Source organism: Peromyscus maniculatus, chromosome X (assembly GCF_049852395.1).
Source record: "Peromyscus maniculatus bairdii isolate BWxNUB_F1_BW_parent chromosome X, HU_Pman_BW_mat_3.1, whole genome shotgun sequence".
Lineage (NCBI taxonomy): Eukaryota > Metazoa > Chordata > Mammalia > Rodentia > Cricetidae > Peromyscus > Peromyscus maniculatus.
In genome coordinates this window covers 93,523,253-93,528,563 of record NC_134875.1, presented here as the reverse complement: position 1 = coordinate 93,528,563, position 5,311 = coordinate 93,523,253, and positions in this window count along the sequence as shown.

Below are 5,311 nucleotides of genomic sequence, written 5' to 3'. Positions count from 1 at the left end.
TTCACTTTCCTTCCTCCAATCCCTCCTATATACCCTCACCTAGCACTCTTTCAAATTTATGGCCTCTTTTCCTTTAATTGTTGTTGCATATGGGTATATATACAATCTAAATATATGAATAGAACCACTCTGTATGTTATTTACATGTATATGTTTTCAGGGCTAACCATTTGGTATTGGGTAACCAATTGGTGTGACATCCCCAGTGACGATTATTTCTCCTGATCTCAGCATTTCTTAGTCACCTTTATCTAGGTAGGGTTGGTTGAGGCCTCCTGATCTTTTCCCCTTCCATGTTAACATATCTATAATTATTATCTTTGTTCTGCTCATGTATAGGCAGCCACACTGGTAAGACTTCATGGGTGTAGCTACTGACATTTATAGGAGACACCATCTCACAGCAAACTCCCTGTTCTTTGGACTGTTATAATCTTTCCAACTTAGTTGCAGGAGTTGTATTGTAGCTGTATGAGACTGAGCTCCACAACTCTGCATTTGGATTAGTTGTGGTATTCTGTAGTGGTCATCATGTTTTGCCTTGATGTTGGGTGAATACTACACTTATCTGTGGGTATAAGGATAAACATTTATAATGCAGTTAGGGATTATGCTGGTTTAGTAAAGTGATAGTTGTAGGTTCCAAACAACAACAACAACGATCCCCTCAAACAAACTCTCTGTTCCACTTATCCATCACTCCAGCCACCTGAACACCTCTGAACAGCTTACTTTTTAAATAGTTTTCATCATTTTGACTTTTAATTTTAAGCACTTCGCTTGATTTTGCCTTTTTCATAATGGTATAAACTTGGATTCATGTAAAATTCCCCAAAGTCTTTTTTATGGCTTATTAACTCTTTTTCATCACTAATTATAATTTTATTGTATAGATGTTCCAAACAGTTTATCCACTCATCTGTTGAGGCACATCTTGGTTTGTTTAATGTTTGGACAGTTATTATAAAGCTGCTATGGACTTTTGTATACAAATTTTGTGAGGGTATGGTTTTCACATCATCTTTGTAGTAACCAAGGAGTGCAATTGCTGAATGCAGGTATTGCAATACTGAATTTTATAAGATAGTTTCAATTTTTCATTGAATGAGGTTGTCCAATCATGTATATCTACAATTATCATGGAGATTTCTCTGTTTCACCATGTCTCCATCATTTGATTCTGTCATTGTTTTATAAATCATCCATTCTAATAGGTGCTTTATACTGTTTCATATCTATTTCCAAATCCCTTATGATGTATGATATGGTCTTACCTGATTTTTCACATTTGAAATTCATTAGTAAGCCAATTTCTGTTTGGGAACATAGTTTGTTTTATAGATATAGAGCTGTGTCTATTTATCATAGATAGATAGATAGATAGATAGATAGATAGATAGATAGATAGATAGACAGATAGATTGATAGATAGATTGATAGATTGAGAGAGTTAGAGAAATGCTGGTTTTCTGTCACTGCATATATTCATCTAAGTGGTTGTCAAGTAATTGGTATGCTTGATTGATGTTACCACATTTGTAGGCATAGAGTTGTTTTAAATAGTCTTCTATTACCCTTTAAATTTATATGAAAGCATTATTGATAATTCCCTGTGGTTTTAGATATTAGGAGTTTATATTCTTTCACAATGTGATCAGAAGTTTATTACTTTTCTTAAATGTGTTAATTTCCTTTGGTATTCACTTTTTCTCTAACAGTGCTTTTAGTTTACTTGATCTCTATTGTAATGTGTAGTATTTCTTTTCTCCTACTTTAGGTTTAGGTTTAATTTTTTCTCTTTCGAATACCCTAACATAGAAGCTAGGTGACTAGATTAACTTTTCCTTGTTTTTTAATATGTATATTCAGTGCTATAAATTTTCCTTCAAGCTTTCACTGCCACTTAAATATTTCTGTGAGCTTTGTTCTCATTTAATTTACTTCAAAGTGTTTTTAATTTCATTTTTCTCTAGGTTCCTTAGATGACCTATGGGTTCTTCAGAAATGTGTTCATTAATCTCTAACCACTTTATACATACAATAATTTCTTACCCATTTTTACTTTCTCTTATATCTTCATAGCATACTTTATATTATTTCTATCCCTTCAAATTGATGTCTGTGAAATGCACAGAATGTGGCCTATTTTTGTTGATGTATATTCTATTCCATGTAAACTTGAAAATATGTTTTTAGTATTTTTCATGTTAAGTATTTTATGAGTCCATTAAGTTAATGATAATTTTCTGCTCAACTTTTTCCTTACTGATTCTTTGACCTTTGCATCCACTAAATCTTCACACCAGTGATAAAAATCTTTAATGGTAAGAGTATATATTTTTGACCATTTTGACCATCATTGCCTCATATGACCCATTTTAACCCTGTGTTGGAGGCGGGCTAGGTTCTGGTGATGCTGTATTGCTCTTCATTTTGTTGTATGTACTTCTGCCTTGACGTCTGCCCATCTCCTTGTGGTTCCTTCTTGGTCTTATCAGTGTACTTGGTTCAGAAAGAGCTGACAGATTCAGGAAGTCTCTCTCTCTTGTCCAGATGGGAGTTCTCTTGTCCAAATGGGAACTCCGGGGCAGGATGGAAGCTCTTATCTGGACCGGAAGTCTCTGGTCCAGAAGGGAAGTCGGGAGCAGGATGGGAGATGGGGGCCGGTCTCTAAGTCTCAGGAGGTGGCTGGGGTCTTGGGCAGATGGGCGTGGGGGCAGGGCGTGGAGATTACAGGGGCTTCTGGGGGGCTTGGAGAAGGGGATCCCTCCCGGTGGGGCTAGAAGGGGACCTGCCCGGTGGCTAGAACCTGGGGCCAATTTGGGCAGGTCTTCCAGGAGTGGCTGGTGCCCCTTAAAAAATTATCTACTTAGAGAAACCCTGTCTCGAAAAACCAAAAAAAAAAAAATTATCTACTTGTATCCTTACAATGTGTTTTTCATGTCAGCATTCAACATGTTAATGCTTATTTTTAGTGTTTTCTTGACAGTTTTCAATTCTTAACTCATATCCTCAGACCACTGACTTTTAAAGTCAATAATAGATATATTAGTATATACCATACTGGTTATCAAATCAATATACTTTGCCACTACTTTTATTTTGTATTCTCAACTTTTATTCCTTCTTTGACATTAATTTTGGTATAATTTCAGTTTCCATCCCTATTAGAATAGCAATGGTACATTTTTTTTAATTAATTTATTTATTTTTCCATCACAGGCAATTTATTTTGTTCTATTCATTCACAGTTAATACAGAAAATACTTGGAAACATTTCCATATAATATTTGACACAGAAATCATCAAATAGAAGTATACAATGTTGACAGGAGGCAGTACATTTATAATTTATAACCCCAAATGTATTTATAAATTAGAAATGGAAAGATCTACAAATGAAATTATGAAGGTTCACCAAAGTCATCTAATCTGTCAGTTTCTCATTCATTTTTATGTCTTAATAATATTCTATTGTATGAATAAGCCACATTTTATTTCTCTCCAGTATTTGATAGCTATTTGAGTTGTTTTAACTTTTTTACTATTAGCAACACACTGCTGTAAATCTTCATGTACATGTTTCATAGGTGCACATTTTCAGTAGTTTGAGGTTATATTCCTAAGGGTAGAATTGTTGAGTAACAGAGTAACAATGTTTTGCATTTTGACCAACCACCAGACTGTTTTGCCAAAGTGGCACACCATTTTACAATCTCACCAAATCCTTGTTTTTAAGGCTCTGATTTTTGTACAAAAGCATTCAATCATTCTGTCAGACCAAACCAGGAAAAGTAAGCTATAGTTCAGAGCTGTTCTATTCCATTTACTATGCAAAGCCAATCTTGGTGTTTGCAACTCTCAGCCCTTTTGAGTATTCTTGCAGTGTTCACCTTTTCCTCCACCACTTTTTTTTCTTCTTTTTTTCTGGTTTATTTCTATCTATTACAAATGTATAAAAAATCCTCCATCAACACTGCTGATAGCAACAGAACCTTGAGAAATATACCTTTGGTTTGCCTCAGAAAAGGAACACATATTGTACTGTAAAGTTTATAAAATTGGCGCAAAACATTGTAATAATGTTACAATACCAGTTTTAAGAGTTCAGTGACTAATGGGGAGCCAATGGGATACATGCAGAACTGTGAAAGCGATCTCACTTAGCCAGCTGTACACGTAGACTGTAAATCTACATTCAGATCATTTCTGAACTAAGACTATCATCTCAGTTTATCTCTTGAGGTCAACCAGGAAACCCTAGAATATACCTTGATTTTTGCAAAAAAACAAAATAGGGGGAGGGGTTTCTTCAGCATTTCAGTCCACGAGTAACAGTATCCTAACAGGCAAAGTGTTCTCTCACTGTCAACATAGAATGAACTGCTGCTGGAGGTCAACTTGGGCTTTAATTTGCATTAGCACTTACATGCATAGTAGTCCAAGTTGTTGACCTCATGACTTTAAAAAGTAACTCTAAAAAAAAGTCTCATCAAAACAATATACCCTTTTATGAATTACGCCTCAATTAAAAAAAAAATAGCCCCAAATAAGAAGCAGCTCTGAAAAAGAAAATATAACTTAAGATATTTGAAAAAAACAAGGTGAATACAGGTTCAAAAGTAATTAAGATATATTTTCTTAAGGCTATCTAGAATTAGGCTTTAAAGAATTCTACCATTTCAAGTTTACCACTAGTTACTAGATACCTATTTACAAACAAGATGTTCACCTTTTTTGTTCCTTTATCAAGAGAAAAATCTACCTTCAGACTATGAGGGTGGTGATGGGGAGGGACTAGAAAACAAGATTCAAACAATCCCATGCAAATATCACATTTTTCAAATGGAAGAACTCCAAACTGCACTAGAAGTTCCAATCACTAAGACACTTTCCATTGAAATGATCTAAGTACAACTACACGGCACCAAGGTTTAGGCCTAATATAGGCCTGACAACCAAGACCTTGTTTTCTGGAAGAAAGGCCTCAAAAGTCCCACTCAATTCCATATAACAATACTTCAAAGATCAATTAGGTTTTCCTTTCCTTAATATTTTTGTTTTTGACTTCTAATCCTAAAGACTAGATTAAAACTGAGCTCATTTCCCAGAAGGCATTGCTTCCCTTTGCTCTATGAAAGAGTCCACCAAGACCTCTTCCTCAAAACCATCTAGCCCCCAGCCTCCAGCCTTTGCTTGTGATGCATCTTTCTCAACATCCTGAAAAGGTAATGTAGGTAAAATATGCTCATAAACATTAAAACTAGTTGTTAGAAAGACGTAACTAGCTTTATAATTTAAGTTTTAAAGC